Source organism: Pleurodeles waltl, chromosome 3_1 (assembly GCF_031143425.1).
Source record: "Pleurodeles waltl isolate 20211129_DDA chromosome 3_1, aPleWal1.hap1.20221129, whole genome shotgun sequence".
Taxonomy (NCBI): Eukaryota; Metazoa; Chordata; class Amphibia; order Caudata; family Salamandridae; genus Pleurodeles; species Pleurodeles waltl.
Genome location: NC_090440.1, coordinates 1,028,240,419 through 1,028,257,856, shown reverse-complemented (window position 1 = coordinate 1,028,257,856; position 17,438 = coordinate 1,028,240,419). Strand labels below are relative to the sequence as shown.

The 17,438-nt window shown below is 46.2% G+C and overlaps 1 protein-coding gene across 2 annotated transcripts in view; it reads left to right on the top strand.

The window, feature by feature from the left end:
* The window catches only part of SLC12A8 (solute carrier family 12 member 8), a 608,584-nt gene that overhangs the window by 386,217 nt on the left and 204,929 nt on the right, over nucleotides 1–17,438 (top strand). The gene's annotated exons all lie outside the window — the stretch shown is intronic.

The following is a 17,438-nucleotide window of genomic DNA, read 5'->3' as shown; positions in this document are numbered from 1 at the left end:
ACCGCCACTGCAAGCCTTTGCTTGATCTGCTCTGCCACGCTGTGGCTCTCGTGCGCCTACCTCCCAGCTCGGGATCCCTGAACTGGCCACCTCATTGGTAGAAAATGCCTCAGGAATCACCACGGAGGGCATTTAGCCAATAAAATCAAAAGAAAAACTCAGTCAGGCGAGCTCACATTCAGTCTTGCCAGGTATGCACTTGGGTGGCGGCAGGTAAGGCGTGCATCCTGGTTTGAAGCATTCTACTCATGGGGGATTCACAGCCACTCAGTGCATGGCCGCCATGTTCCCCTCCACTCCTCAGTCAAGATCTACCCAGAGAGACTGGGCTCAAACACCTAGGACTAGGCAGGCTGTTAGAAATATGTTGCAGGAGTTAGGGTTGGTAGATACAGGGAGTGCAGAATTATTAGGCAAGTTGTATTTTTGAGGATTAATTTTATTATTGAACAACAACCATGTTCTCAATGAACCCAAAAAACTCATTAATATCAAAGCTGAATATTTTTGGAAGTAGTTTTTAGTTTGTTTTTAGTTTTAGCTATGTTAGGGGAATATCTGTGTGTGCAGGTGACTATTACTGTGCATAATTATTAGGCAACTTAACAAAAAAAAATATATACCCATTTCAATTATTTATTATTACCAGTGAAACCAATATAACATCTCAACATTCACAAATATACATTTCTGACATTCAAAAACAAAACAAAAACAAATCCGTGACCAATATAGCCACCTTTCTTTGCAAGGACACTCAAAAGCCTGCCATCCATGGATTCTGTCAGTGTTTTGATCTGTTCACCATCAACATTGCGTGCAGCAGCAACCACAGCCTCCCAGACACTGTTCAGAGAGGTGTACTGTTTTCCCTCCTTGTAAATCTCACATTTGATGATGGACCACAGGTTCTCAATGGGGTTCAGATCAGGTGAACAAGGAGGCCATGTCATTAGATTTCCTTCTTTTATACCCTTTCTTGCCAGCCACGCTGTGGAGTACTTGGACGCGTGTGATGGAGCATTGTCCTGCATGAAAATCATGTTTTTCTTGAAGGATGCAGACTTCTTCCTGTACCACTGCTTGAAGAAGGTGTCTTCCAGGAACTGGCAGTAGGACTGGGAGTTGAGCTTGACTCCATCCTCAACCCGAAAAGGCCCCACAAGCTCATCTTTGATGATACCAGCCCAAACCAGTACTCCACCTCCACCTTGCTGGCGTCTGAGTCGGACTGGAGCTCTCTGCCCTTTACCAATCCAGCCACGGGCACATCCATCTGGCCCATCAAGACTCACTCTCATTTCATCAGTCCATAAAACCTTAGAAAAATCAGTCTTGAGATATTTCTTGGCCCAGTCTTGACGTTTCAGCTTGTGTGTCTTGTTCAGTGGTGGTCGTCTTTCAGCCTTTCTTACCTTGGCCATGTCTCTGAGTATTGCACACCTTGTGCTTTTGGGCACTCCAGTGATGTTGCAGCTCTGAAATATGGCCAAACTGGTGGCAAGTGGCATTGTGGCAGCTGCACGCTTGACTTTTCTAAGTTCATGGGCAGTTATTTTGCGCCTTGGTTTTTCCACACGCTTCTTGCGACCCTGTTGACTATTTTGAATGAAACGCTTGATTGTTCGATGATCACGCTTCAGAAGCTTTGCAATTTTAAGAGTGCTGCATCCCTCTGCAAGATATCTCACTATTTTTGACTTTTCTGAGCCTGTCAAGTCCTTCTTTTGACCCATTTTGCCAAAGGAAAGGAAGTTGCCTAATAATTATGCACACCTGATATAGGGTGTTGATGTCATTAGACCACACCCCTTCTCATTACAGAGATGCACATCACCTAATATGCTTAATTGGTAGTAGGCTTTCGAGCCTATACAGCTTGGAGTCAGACAACATGCATAAAGAGGATGATGTGGTCAAAATACTCATTTGCCTAATAATTCTGCACTCCCTGTATATGGAGACACCTAAAGGGCCTGATGTGAGGCTACACTTTCCATAGTAAAAAGTATGGCCACTGCTCTAGTTTGCATTACGTTTGTGTAGCTAGGGATCTTGCAGCTAGAATAAAGGAGATCCATCATCTTCCTTGGCATGTTTCAGACCATTCTGCAGTCTCCATGCTACTTCATTGTCCTGGAAGTAGGCAGAATTCAAGGTGGACATCAAAGCAAGTTCTCCTCCTTGATGCGTGTGTGGCATCTGCCTTAAAAAGAAAGTTAGTGCTGACTTTTTCCTTGATAATGCTGGCACAGCTCTGCTCGGGATAATATGGGATGGTTTGAAAGCCTTTATTCAAGGGGCTTTGCGGAGTCAGGTGCACTTTAAAAATAAGTTACAAAGGGTGAATTGGTCAGATTGGAGAAAGAATTAGGGAATTTGGAGGCTCTTTTAAAGGTGCAAAATGTGGCAGTCGATAGAGAGGATATTGATGCAGCTGGAGGAGGCACAGCTAAATTTTAAAATCAAGTTGATCACAATATGTATGGAAAGGAGGCATTCAGGATACATGCAGAGTTTCAAGTATGTGGAGTGAGCTGGTGCGTTTCTAGCAGAGAAGGCAAGGGTTGAGAGGTCCGGGAACACTATTAAGAAGTGGTTGTTAACCCCCAGGGAGCCGTCTCAAATAAGGTTGAAAACATGCAGGGGCACATGGTTTCTTTATTCTCCACATTGTACTCCGAAGAGGTGTATCCAGACTTGGACAGACTTAGGGAATGGTTGAAGGGTTTGGATCTCCCTAGGCTTACTGTGGAGGCTAAAGAGTAAATGGAGGCACAGATTTCTGGGGAGGAAATTAAGGAGCATCTGTCAAGTATTAAAAATGAAAAGGCTCTCTCCGGAGCTTTACAAGCTTTTAAAGGAAGTGATTGTGCCAGTGTAGGAGGTCCTGTTCAATTTGGTATATCAGGGTAAGGTACAGATCCCTGATTCATGGAAGGAAGCCAAGAATACATTGATTTTAAAGACGCCAAACACCACAGGTAGGCTGATTCTTATAGACAAATCTCCTTATTAAATGCAGACTGCAAGGTTTCTGCAAGTATTCTGGCTGGTAGACTGGCCAAGCTAGCCCCCCAATAAATACATTCAGGTCAGAACGACTTTGTGCCAAAGCAACAGATTCATGAGCTCACTCAGCAGTTGATTGGATTTATTGACTTAGCCACCGCTCAATCGATCCCCTTGGCAGTGGTCACAATAGATGCTGCCAAGGCATTTGATCAATTGTGTTTTTACCTTTGGGAGGTTTTGGCAGTTGTGGGTTTGAGTCCCTGTTTTACTCTTACTCTTCAGAGGTTGTATGGGAATTCCTCGGTCAGAATTCTGCTCAATGGGTCATTGACTAGGAGTTTTGATATTCGTAGAGGTATGTGGCAGAGGTGTCCTCTGGCTCTTGCGGAGATTAAGTATCTGAGTATTGTTATTGTTAACCCCTGGAGATGATTTGGTTGTATAATCTAGGGAGGGTGGCTAAGGAGGTGGATGCTTTACTCGCCAGATGGAAGAATTTACCTTTAACAATCTATGGGCCATTAAATCTGGTTAAAATGTCAATCCTACCCAAATTGACATACCTTTTGATTTGCATCCCGTTTACGTTCCCAAGATCAGCTACATACAAGATTTAGGGGAAAATAACAAGCTTCATACGGGCTTCGGGTGGGGGGCAAGGCTACTGTGGAAAAAGCTGAGGAGCAGGCTCGTGCAAGGGGGCCTCGCCCTGCCCAACCTGAATCTGTACTGCATGGCCTTTCAGTTTTAAAACTGGAGGATGCTTTTGGGCCCTCCCGATAGCTCAACGTGGGGGGGTGATTCTAGCAGGGAGATGGGCTCCGTTGGGTTCCTATATAAATTTGGCACCCCAAATGTTTTTTTTAAAAGTTTGGCTAAATACTCTAAATACCACACTGAGTTTATGGTTCAGAGTCCGGAAGATTCTGGATATCTGCTATCAGACTGCACCTATCTGGGATTCCCCAGTCACCCCAGAGATTCTGTGGGATAAGTTGAGCCTTCCATTAAGGATGGGCGGAATAGCTACCTAAGGGGAGCGGTCTTCAGTACATTGGGTACTACCCTGGGAAGTATTAAAAGATAGGACTGGGGGTCCTTATTGAGGTTCAAATATCTGCAGCTGTCTTCCTGGCTCACAAGTGTCACTCAGGAGATGGGAAAAGCCTGGGAAGATGAGACGTTATTACAGGATGTGAGGTGTAAAAGTAAGGAGTCTGCTGTCTGGTTCTGGAAGTTTTGGATGCCGATGATAGAGAAATGGAGGCTCCCCAGTCAGTATGGAAAGGAATCATACAGATGACTGACTTAAAATCCGTGTGGCAAACATCTTTGAAGTTGTTGTACTCTGTGGTCAAGCCATCTAATCTAAAGCAAAATCACTTCTTCACTATCAACCGGCTATACTGGATCCCTCAAAAGATTGCAAAGTTTGTACAGGATCCAACCCCCAGATATAGAAGGTGTGGTCTTTTAAAAGCTAATAATGAATGATTATTCTTCACTTGTCCCAGCATTACAGGTTTTTGGGAGTTTGTCAAGAACATTGTAAAGATCAACTTGGGGGTCAGTATCAAATTAAGCCTTGAACTGGTTCTGATAGGGTGGATATGATCTCACGTAGCCTACTAAGTAGAGCACAGAGGAGCCTATCATTTTATCATGTACTTTTAGCCAGGAGAGAGATCTGTAGGCACTGGACGGATCCATCTCCCCCCTCTGTGAAACACTGGCTCAAAGCAGTTAATTGGACTTTTTGTTTGGACACTGAGGGTCAGTCCGGTGGGATAAATAGGATGTGGCCTGATTTCCTCAGGGAGCCTGCCTCACAAAGGGACCTTGCCTACAAAGTTCGCCCTGGCCTAAGGTAACCAACTGCCCACCTCCCCCACCCAGACACCTCGTAATGCTCGCAGAGTCAGATGGATGTGACGGTACTCACCCCCTTGTGGCTGCTGTGATGCCCTCAGGCACCCATCCAACTCCGGATACGCCACCTCCAGGATCTGGTACATCAGGGGGGGTCATGGTGCGACGGGCACCCCTCCCACGTTGGGAGGCCATCCCCAGCTGGGCCTCCACCGTCTTCTTGCTCCAGCGGCAAATGTCCTCCCATCTTTTCCGGCAGTGGGTGCGCCGTCTGTGGTGGACCCCCAGGGTCCGGATGTCCTTGGCGATGGCACGCCAAATATCCTTCTTCTGGTGGGCGCTGACCTACAGGAATAGTACAGGGGAAAAGGAAAATCTTTAACCGTCCGGACTGTCACATTCATTGGCCCACGTTCCCAGCCTTGCCCTGACGCACATACACTCACCGTCCGCTCATGCAGGTCTCAGTTCCCACCCCCCTATCTTCCATCCACTCCACTCCAAACAGGCATTGCCCATATAGCATGCTCACAGTGTGCTCACCTGTTTGTCTGGAGGACCGTAGAGTAGCGTGTACTGGGGGAGGACCCCATCCACTAACTTCTCCAACTCCTCCAAAGTGAAGGCAGGGGCCCTTTCTCCAGACACATGAGCCATCCTCGCTTCCAGACTGAGGTCACAGTAGCACTTGCAGTGTAGGTCCTCTCCTGTCGAAGGTCAGGTATCAAGTGAGTGAACAGACTGAAAATGGCGGTCACGTCCGTGGCGGTGCATACCGTCACCGCCGGCGTACATCGTCATTGGCTCCTGGGACCTATAGGTTCCAATGTTAACCAATGCAGGATTGCGCTGTGGTCTTCGACCGCCTACCTCTACGGTGTACAACGCCAGCGCAGTTACCTCATATCCCCTTGTCCCACCTTACAGGTCAGACAGCCGTCATTTCATGGGGCCACATGGCATTAATAATAACTGGGTCACACCTATCTAGGCCTTGCATACACACAGTGACAAGCACATTGCGGATTAACAAATGTGTGCAAAATAAATTTTTGTAATACCTCAGTGTTGGCTGACTCTCTGCTCGCTGTTCTCGTCCATAGGGCACGTCTGCTTGTGCAGGTGATGAGATGGCGGCATCCTCTGCTGTACAGACCGCTGGTGGACCTGTCGACAATGGAAGCGAGACACGTAATAGTCACCTACAGACTTGATCGTGCAACAATCCTGGAACTGTGTGCCCAGTTGGAGCCTGACCTGATGTCAGCTATCCGCCATTCCACAGGAATCCCCCCTCTAGTGAAGGTCCTGTCAGTACTCCATTTCCTGGCAAGTTGTTCCTTTCAAACAACAGTGGCCATTGCATCAAGGATGTCCCAGCCAATGTTCTCTAACGTGTTGTCCAGAGTGTTGTCTGCCCTGCTGAAACACATGTGCAGCTACATCGTGTTCCCTCAGGTGGAGGATTTGCCTACAGTGAAAGGTGACTTCTATGCCCTGGGACATATCCCCAACATCATAGGTGCCATTGATGGGACACATGTGGCCTTGGTACCCCCTGCAGGAGTGAACAGGTGTACAGAAACTGGAAGAGCTATCATTCTATGAATGTGCAGATGGTCTGTTTGGCCGACCAGTACATCTCCCATGTGAATGCCAAGTTTCCTGGATCAGTGCATTACGCTTACATTTTGAGGAATAGCAGCATCCCTTATGTGATGGGGCAACTCCAGAGGCAACGTGTGTGGCTAATAGGTGAGGACAAGTGCTCTATACCCTGTGAATAGTTGTCTGGGTCTGGGGTTGTCCCTAAGGGTTAGTGTGTGTCTAACAGTTGTCCCTCGACATTTGCAGGTGACTCTGGGTACCCCAACCTGTCATGGCTACTGACCCCAGTGAGAAATCCCTGGACAGAGGAACGCTACAATGAGGCACGTGGGTGAACTAGGTGAGTGATTGAAAGGACCTTTGGCCTTCTGAAGGCCAGGTTCCAGTGCCTCCATATGACAGGTGGTTCTCTCTACTACTCACCAAAGAAGGTGTGCCAGATCATCGTGGCCTGCTATATGCTGCATAACCTGGCTTTGCGATGACAGGTGCCTTTTCTGCAGGAGGATGGTCCAGCTGGAGGTGTTGTGGCAGCTGTGGAGCCTGTGGACAGTGAAGAAGAGGAGGCAGAAGAAGAGGATATCGACAACAGAAACAACGTTATCCAGCAATACTTCCAGTGAGACACAGGTAAGAACATGTCACTGCCTCACACATCTCATACTATTGTTTTAGCTAGCATGAGTCTGTCAGTTTCACCCAGTGTATGGACCCTGGCTTGTCACTTTGCCTTTCCATTTCACAGATGTGGGTCCCACTGTGTGACCTCTGCTATCTTACCTCATGGACTAGAGCTGTGTTACATCGGTATTTTGACAATACAATTGACATTGCTCTATTCCATAGTTATTGCAAATACACATTTGTGAAAGCACAGACTGACTCCAGATTGTTTTGTGATCAAAGCGTGTTTATTTCTGTGCAAATAAGTGGAGGGGGTTGTAAAATGGTCAGGGGTGATGGTGGAGAAATGTCTATGGCAGAGTCCAGTCTATTTGTTTCACAGGTGCATTGTCCAAAGGGGCATAGGAAGTGGAGCTAGGGCAGTTGATGGATTGACAGGGTGACAAAGTGGGGCAGAAGGATTACATTCAGGGGGGTCTCATTTCCTGGTGGGGGTCTTGGCATTGTTCTCTGTCTTTGTCCTGGATCTCAGGGACCGTTTGTGGGGTGGTTCTCCTTCTGCAGGGGGTGGGGTGCTGGTGTCGTGGTCCTGTGGCGGTGCCTCCTGTCCACTAGCGCCGGCAGAGGTGGTGGGCTGTTCATCATCCAGGCTAGTGTCAGGGGCCCCTTGTTGTGCCACTGTGTCCCTCCTGCTGTTCACAAGGTCCTTCAGCACCCCTACAATGGTGACCAGGGTGGTGTTGATGGACTTAAGTTCCTCCCTGATCCCCATATACTGTTCCTCCTGCAGCTGCTTGGTCTCCTGAAACTTGGCCAGTACCGTTGCCATCGTCTCCTGGGATTGATGGTACGCTCCCATGATGTTGGAGAGTGCCTTGTGGAGAGTGGGTTCCCTGGGCCTGTCCTCCCCCTGTCGCACAGCAGTCCTCCCAGTTCCCCTGTTTTCCTGTGCCTCTGACCCCTGAACCGTGTGCCCACTGCCCCCAGGTCCTTGATTTTCTTGGGATTGCCTGGGTTCCCTGTAGTGGTGGACACACAACTGCTTGACGTGTCCTGGGGACAGAGGGATGGGCCCTCTGGGTGAGTGCTGTGCTGGTGTTTCCTGAGGGGGGAGGCTCTGTGGTGGCATGTGCCAGTGTCAGGGGAACCGAATGTCCTGAGGTCCCAGATGGGCCGGGCTGGTCATCTTGATCCAGTTGGACAGAGCTGCTGTCATCACTGTGGGCCTCTTCTGTGGGGGGAGTGGACATGTCTCGGACCTCCTGTCCGGTGACATTGGGTAGGGGTCCTGCAGGGGTGTAATGGCATGATTATTGGATCTGTGCGTGCCATCGTGTGAAATGGGTGGGTGACCCTGTACTCCAGTACTTGCATTCTTGTATAGGACCTTGTGTGATAATTGGTTTGGGGTCTGTGTGGGTACCTGTAGTGGACATGCTTTGGTGATGGGTGTCCATGCTTTGGTATTCCATGTAGGGCTTGGTGTCGGGATGGGTGGGTTGTGATAGTGGGAAATTTGTGAGGTGTTGGAGTGATGGGGGTGAGGGTGAGGGTGGGGTATGTGATAGCATGCAGGTAGGGTGGGGGATGTAATAGTTAAGATCTTGCTCCTCCCATGTTGTTAGTTGTGGGGGAGGAGGTGGGGGTCTTCCGCCAGTCCTCTGTACTGCAATCTGGTGTCCTGAGACCACAGAACGCACCTTCCCCCGTAGGTCGTTCCACCTCTTCCTGATGTCATCCTGTTTTCTTGGATGTTGTCCCACTACATTGACCCTGTCTACGATTCTGCACCATAGCTCCATCTTCTTAGCAATGGAGGTGTGCTGCACCTGTGACCCGAATAGCTGTGGCTCTACCCAGACAATTTCCTCCATATGACACTGAGCTCCTCATCAGAGAACCTGGGGTGTCGTTGAGGTGCCATGATGTGGTGTGGGTGATGTGTGAGGTGGTCGGTTGTGATGTGTGAGGGGATGTGTTTGTGTGTGTTGTCTGAGGTGCATGGATGGTGTGTGTGTGATAGTGTTGTGTGCCTGTGGATGCTTGTGTTGTTTCTGGTGGTGTCTCTCTCTGGGCTTCTTTCTCAATTTTGGTCGTAAGGGTTTGTGGGTGGGTGTTTTATATTGTATTGGGTGTGTGGGAGTGGTGTGTGTATGTGTATCAGGTGTGTGTATTTTGAATTGCCCAATGTGGTTGTGTCTTGTATGTGTGTGTTTGTGTATTTTGAGCGCGGCGGTATGTACCGCCAATGATTTACCGCAGTTGAAAGACCGCCACGTGGATTTGTGGGTCGTGATAGTGTGGGCGTATTCCTCTTGGCGTGACGGTGGAGGTTGTGTTATCGCCAGTTTATCACTGACCTTTGGTGTGGCGGACTTGTGTTGGTGTCTGGATTTTGTCGGATTCCGGGCTGTGGGTCGTAATAGCTGTAGCGGAATTCCGCCGCCGCAGCGGTGGGTTGGTGGTCTTCTGCACGGCGGTAAGTGAAATTTACCGCCAATTTTGTTATGAGGGCCATAGTGTTTGGCACCGGTTGAGACCCTGTTTTTTTATTTTATTTTAATGGGAGACCATCTCCTATGATTGATCAAGACTTACACTGAATCATGATGTGGGCTAGTAGTAATATTGTATCGATGTGACTTGTTAAACCATGCACTGGAAAACTTGCACTGCCCCTTTAGCCTCTTGGCACGGGAGACACAGATGCATACTGGCTCAGAAATGGTGGTTCTAAATTTTCATGAGGGATAAAAAGATGTGCTCAGTCTCCATACCATGAAGAAGAGAAGTGAAAAAGAAAAGGAAGGGGGTCCTGGGCGGGAATTATGAATCCAAGTGCAACGTAAGCAAACATCATGAGAATATCTTTTAAAAGCAGTGTTTTCCCTTCTCCTCAGCTTCAGTTATGGTCTCTTCCTGACACTTTTTGCTCCTCTTTCCAGGAACCGCACAGGTACCTCATACTGGCCGCGCTGTTTCATACCTAAGTAGTGATTTACAGAATTCTCTAACCATCACGTATCATTGAGTGTCACTTATCTTTTAGCGAGCCTCTCAGACTGGATCTCCATTCACCTTGTCTGTAAAAGCGTCTGGTGAAATAGTTCTGTTGATTTCGCAATTTCTGTGCGTTACACGTATTCATTAACATAATGCTGACCCTGTGAGCTAACTAAAGCACTTCAAGCAAGGGGTGTAATGCGTTTTGTGTTACACGACTGACTTCAATCCTTCTAAATCACCTGCATCACCTTGTATAGTCATACAAGGTGCCTCTACCGTTGTTTTTTAATCTCTTCCTGATACTTTGTGTACTGTTCATTACATGCAAGCCTTGCACTTTGATGGATAACCAGCTTAGCCGTAAAGGTGTTTCAAGTGTTTTTTGCTTGCGATTACCTCATGCAGTTGAGAACCTCCTTACCCCCTGAAAAACTGCCACATAGTAGTCCCAACCCAGCCTTGTCTTTGTCCCCAAAATCAGCTGCCCCACTAACTCTGATGACCATTGCTGACCGCAGTCTTAAAGGCGTTACTGTGTGAACCCCGCCTGCTTTTTTACCCAGGCTGCTCAGGTGCAGAGCATAACACTAAGATTGACTTTGTTCATTGGTTTGGACTCTCACAGCCAATTTTACCACTCTAGAAACTGAGTATGTCGTTCACTAAACAGTTGTATGCAGTTAGTAGGCATCAGGTGTGAAAATGAAGCCTGTAGCATTACTAGGTTGTGTGAACATTGTGAAATTAAAACAAAAATAAATGAGCCTGACAAGTTAGAGAATCGTGGTACTTTTGTATAATCCAGTGGACAAAGGGAATATTATAGTGATATGCATTAAAGAAATTTGATATTTGGAGTGTGCACAATGAAGGTCATACTTAGTGATTCCGGGCCTCTGACTCGAAACTTATAATCCTCCTTTTTCATGACTTGAAACTGTTGATTGACAGTGGCGAGTCGGATCTCAGATGGTTTCTATGTAGCGTCCTGGGTGACCCTGCTGAAGGTGCAGGTCTTCCACTCCATTTCATTGCAGTGGGGTCTGACACAGGCACAGCCTCATCAGGTAAGGTTAAAGATTATATTCGTGGGGATAGAAGTTGTGCAGCGAATCTGGGAACTAGGGAATAAGAATGGATCAGGGCCGGAAATGGACACGGCACAGAACATGGCTGAAAGGGAACATTGATGGGGGGGCTCGGAGGAAAGTTGCACACATTGAGCTGGAAAGAGAATAGTAGTAGACGAGCGGGCCCGGGCGAGATACGGACAGACAGTTTGCAGTGGAGAAGCGCAGAGAGATGGAAAGTGATTTTTATAGGAGTGACCCTATGCCTTTCTTTCCACATAAGAAAATTATCTGAAAAGTGAAATAGTGGCTTATATGCTTTAAGCACAAGTTCTGAAAAGTTACAGCAATATCAGCTAGAATCATTGAGCCCGAAGCGGAGCTTAAGAGAAGATGAGGCCTACAGAGCAATGTCTATAGCAGATACAAGCAATGAGCGGAATTTACCCTTGAAGACTGTAACTGGTGGTTACAGAGAGTAGCCAAGAGTGGCTTTAACAAGAAAGATGTGACCTGCCACTATCCGTGACAGGTGCTACATTGTAAGCAAATATGTGTTCTGCAGTCAAACCTCTTATTGGTAGTAGTGAGCAGAGGGCTAATCCAGAAAGAAAGAGTGGGTGTGTAACACTGCAGACCTCTGAGGCAGCCACCAAATTCAGGGCATATGAATGCTTCGACGCATCTTAATACAACATACAGTGCATTCAGATACTGTACCAGTACCATGTTTTATAGAAAACTCATCTGGGGGTATGTGCTCTTGAAAAATGACTCTTAATATATTATGAGTACATAGTACTGCATTGAGTACATTCAAGTTTATACCGTTCACATACATAGATTGAGTGCAATTTTATATTTGTTATAGCATTTGGTTTATTGAGAAAAATTGAACCTGCTATCCTCCTGTACTCATTAGAAGCCTGTAAATTACAGTTACCAATTCATAGTTCTTCATCGCTGACACAGAGAAGCTGAATAAGGCAGTGCTTATTGTACAGTAAGTGGTGATGGTGCTGACCTCTAGTATAATGTTGAGCTTAGGCTGTTGGTGGTAATTCTTGGCATAGTGTACGCATCTTAGGCATTATTGTGACCACCCCATGCTTAATGAATGTCACTGTCATTGGTCACTTTCTACCATTGATTATGACATGCATCTTTATTTAAAACACCATATAAGGGCTTAGAGCTTGAACTTGAGAAAGAATAGGAGACAGTGTAGGGATATGTCCAAAATATATAAAAGTACCCCATGCAGAGTCTAATTTTATCCTAATGTATTACTAGTACATCAGTCGAAAAGCCACTGATAGGTGCTGGAGATGTAAATGGGAGAGGGCATGATATTGCATATCTGGTGGTACTGCTTTATCATAAAAATCTTCTGGAAGAAGGACCTCAGTCAGACCATGAGAGTACTGGGCTTTCAGTCACTGTGAATCCTAAGCTTCTCTTGTTTGGGGATCCTCCGGCAGGGGAAGGTCTTGGGTGCCGTTTCTAGCTGGGTTGCCCATTGGCAGGTAATAAGGACAACACAAAAGGCAGTAACATGTTTAGAGGAAACAAAGGAAACACTTGGAATAGCGTATTGATTTAGAAGATTATGGCAATTTCTAACATTTCAGTGGTTATCAAGCAATATTAGCAACACAAAAGGATGATGGATGGAGTGCTGAACAATGCAAACACTCACCCCCAGTCACAGATCTGGGTTTAATCCATTGTTCATTTGCTCACCATGCCACCCCAGTTTAGACCCAGCCATATGTAAATCAGTCTTGACCCTGGTCTTCATGTGAACAGTCCAGCCCGAACTGCCAAGCCAGGCCCTCCCTGGACCATAAACAAGCCTCTTGGGACCGGTTTCAGGGTATCACCCGTCATCAGCCAGGCTAGATTGAATCAAGTGGCACAATGAGCACGGACCCATATCTGGGCATACTCTTCCCACTTAAAGCAACTTTAGCAACACAAAAGGGTGGCGGACAGGGTGCTGAACAATGCAAACACTCACCCACAGTCACAGATATGGGTTTAATCCATTGTTCTTTTGCTCCCCATGCCACCCCAGTTTGGACCCAGCCATATGTAAATCAGTCTTGACCCTGTTCCTCCTGGGAACAGTCCAGCCAGAACTGCCAAGCCAGGTCCTCCCTGGACCTAAAAACACGCATCCTGGGACTGGTTTCAGAGTATCTCCCTTCTTTAGCCAGGCTAGCTTGAATCCAGTGGCACAGTGAGCACAGGACCTACTTCTTGGCATACCCTTCTCACAAAGGACAATTTTAGCAACACATAAGGATGATGGAAGGAGTGCTGAACAAAGCAAACACTCACCCCCAGTCACAGATCTGGGTTTAATCCATTGTTCTGTTGCTCACCATGCCACCCCAGTTTGGACCCAGCCATAAGCAAATCAGTCTGGACCCTGTTCCTCATGGGAACAGTCCAGCCCGAACTGCAAAGCCAGGCCCTCCCTGGACCAGAAACAAGTCTCCTGGGACCGGTTTCAGGGTATCACCCGTCATCAGCCAGGCCAGCTTGAATCCAGTGGCACAATGAGCAGGAGACCCATATCCGGGCATACTCTTCCCTCTTAGAGCAACTTTAGCAACACAAAAGGATGGCGGACAGGGTGCTGAACAATGCAAACACTCACCCTCAGTCACAGACATGGGTTTAATCCATCATTCTTTTGCTCACCATGCCTCACCAGTTTGGACTCAGCCATATGCAAATCAGTCTTGACCCTGTTCCTCATGGGAACAGTCCAGCCCGAACTACCAAGCCAGATACTCCCTTGACCAAAAACAAGCATCGTGAGCCTAATTTCAGGGTATTACCCTTCATCAGCTAGGCTAGCTTGACTCCAGTGGCACAGTGAGCACGGGACCCACATCTGGGCATATCCTTCCCATTTAGGTCAACTTTAGCAACACCAAAGGATGATGGACAGAGTGCTGATCAATGCAGACATTCACCCCCAGTCACAGATCTGGTCTTAATACATAATTCTTTTGCTCACCATGCCACCCCAGTTTGGACCCAGACATATGCAAATCAATCTTGACCCTGTTCCTTATGGGAATAGTCCATGGGAACGATGGATTAAACTATGGATTATACCCAGATCTGTGACAGGGGGTGAGTGTTTGAAAAGTTTCAACACTCCGTCCATCATTTTATTTTGTGACGTTGCCTTTTCCGCCCTAAGTGGCTAAGGTATGCCCAGACGTGAGTCCCTTGCTTGCTGTGCCACTCGATTCAAGCTAGCCTGCCTGATATAGGGTGATATCTTGAAACTTGGTCCAGGATGCTGAATCCTGTCCAGGGAGTACCTGGCTTGGCAGTTTGGGCTGGCCTGCTCCCTATGGGAACAGGGTCAAGACTGATTTGCATATGGTTGGGTCCGAACTGGGGTGACGTGGCAAGCAAAGTAACAATGGATTAAACCTAGATGTGTGACTGTGGGTGAGTGTGTGAAAAGTTTTAACACTCCGTCCATCATTTTATTTTGTGATGTTATCACACAATATTAACATTGTGGGGAAAATTTGCACCAATTTGGTTCTCACTTGTATCCTGTCTCTGCAGAAAAGAGTATGACTTTTTTACCCATGCAAAGGTATGTGCACTGCAGCTGCTTCACGAATAACCTAGACAAGACATGCAAGATAGACAGTAGGTCTTAAAGAAGGGAATTGGTCGAATCATTTCTATGGGAGCCCTAGGTGATCAGATAATCGTTTGAGGGAAGGATGGGGAAGTTGTATGATTTGTTTTTCTTTCTATGTCTTTGGTTATGCTATTGTACATGTAGCCAAAATGCGCTCATTCTTTATCATTGTAATCAATTTTTATTTGTTCATGCTCTTTTCTTTATTCTAGTCGTTACTGATTATACCTTCCAATATTTGTTGTACACATTTCAGTACAAAAAAACACAGCCGTCAGTGATATTCTACCTTTACGATTCTGCCTCACACAACTAAAGGATTGGGTAACTGGCATCATTCCATGGCTCAGTCTCAAAAATACAGATTACATCCTCTTCACATCCACATTCCAAAAGAAAAAATCACCTTGTACTCCTCACAGGTCTCATACTAGATGTTGTTTTTTTCCTCTATGCCTCAGTGAAATCTTTGGGATTTACTATCAACAAAATGTTTATCACTATCATCTGACATCAACAACTGAGCCCAATCCACCATTTTTTTCTTTTAGTTACTTTAGAAAGTATCTCCCAATCTCAAACTAACTTCGACCTGTTGCTGCATATGATTTAATCATGGACTACCTTTACTTTTGCCACTTCCATGCTATCTGTTGCCCTGTATGCCTTTCTCGTTCCTTTTTTTATTGAGCATATAATATTTAATCATTACATTGTACAGTGTCCATCAATTCATTCAGTATATGTCATCTGGACCTATAACAATAATAGATTTAAAAAGCACTATGTTAATACATTCCACCTCCTCTTTCAGTATGGTTATCTCAGGATAAAAACATTGCAAAAAATACAATCACATTTCCATATAGTATCCTGAGAGGCCAAAGAGATTCCAAAACACCTTCCTAACTGAGGTTCGCAGACTTGGGATTCAGTCAGTCACTATACCCAGAGCGCTCTTCATTCCATATTGTCAAAGGAGACTAAATCTGCCACCAGTTTTCTAGCACTTCTCCTTTGCAGTTTGTTGTGTGTAGGTTCGGCGCGCAGTGTTGCGTGCAGAACCCGAACTGTCGCGCTGAGCCACCGGTCGCGTCTCGTGGTATGGTATTCTGCGAGGGACGGTTGAAGGAGGCAGAAGGAGGCCAGGAGACGCGACAGCGGCGCCCGTTTCAATATATACATACTATAGAAAATAAACACGTTACACCTACTTGAACGTCTCCTGCATCGATCATAACATCGTATTTTTGGCGACGAGCTGGTTTCTTCCTACGCGGTTGGTGAGAGTGCATCCAGACAACATTCCTTTGTTCTGTCTTTGTGTGGAGCGTCTTCCACATCTATTTCCTGAAGAAAATAAGTGTATTCTGGGTATTTCTCTGTGGAGGATCGTGTGTCAGCAGTTGTATTGATGATATAGAACGTGTATTTACTTGTACTGTGAATGGCCTTTTCAGGCGCCATCTTGGAAGTACTTCGTGCTTGAATCTATCCAGAAATATATCACCAGTGGAATATTATTGCTACGTAGTTCACATCACATTGACTTTGATTTCCACGTCTAGTCTTAAGTAATGCAGTCAGTCAATCCTCCACCACCTTTCTTGGAAACTCCTGGTGCCCCTCCCATTCCATGGAGACAATGGTTTGATGGTTTTGAAACCTACCTGGGTGCTATAGGAGCCTCTCGTTTTCACCCTGAAAGAAAAAAATGTTTGCTTTTACATTCGTTGGGGTATGAAGGGAGAGAAATATTCAAACACTTACCTGACCTACTGCAAATTGATGAAGAACTTGATGAATATTTGATGACTACCAAAAAGTTGTCCACAAGATTTGATGTGTTACCGAGTCTAGTAGTTTTGCGGCACAAATTCTTCAAGCGTCAGCAATTTCAAAGTGAGGATGTTGATGCATATGTCAGTGCTCTAAGACAACTGGCTTCTAAGTGTGAATTTCGGGATTTTCAAGACCAGCTCATAAGGGACCAGTTCATTGGTCATTGTTCGAATAAACACATTCAGCAGAAATTACTCACCATGGGAATTCCAACGTTGGATGAAGCTATCAAAGTAGCCAAGAGTGTGGAGCTGGCCCAGATCTCTCTGATGAAACTCTCTTCTAGCTCCGCTGTGAAGGACTCTGATTCTCTTCATGTCAAAGTTGTTACAAAAAGGGGCGCAGCAAAGAATGCTGAGCCGAAGAAAAGTGACAATGCTTTTTTTAGGTCTTCGGATATTTGTTTTAGATGTGGAAACATGCCCCATTTCAAGGACGGCAAGACTTGTCCGGCAAAGAACGTTGTATGTAGGAAATGTGGCAAAGTTGGTCACTTTGCTAAAGTCTGTCAATCCACAAGTAATAAGCAAGCTAATGTAACGTGTGTTGTAGAGGATGATGAGGAAAATAGAGAGGAATCTTTTGTAAAAGCATTTCAAGACATGATTGTAGTGGTCACAGATAAAGTTTTAGGGGTCAAGGAACAAAACCAATGTATAGATCCCATGGTAGATATTCGGGTTGGGGATAAATTGCTTCGTTTATTGGTGGACTCTGGTGCA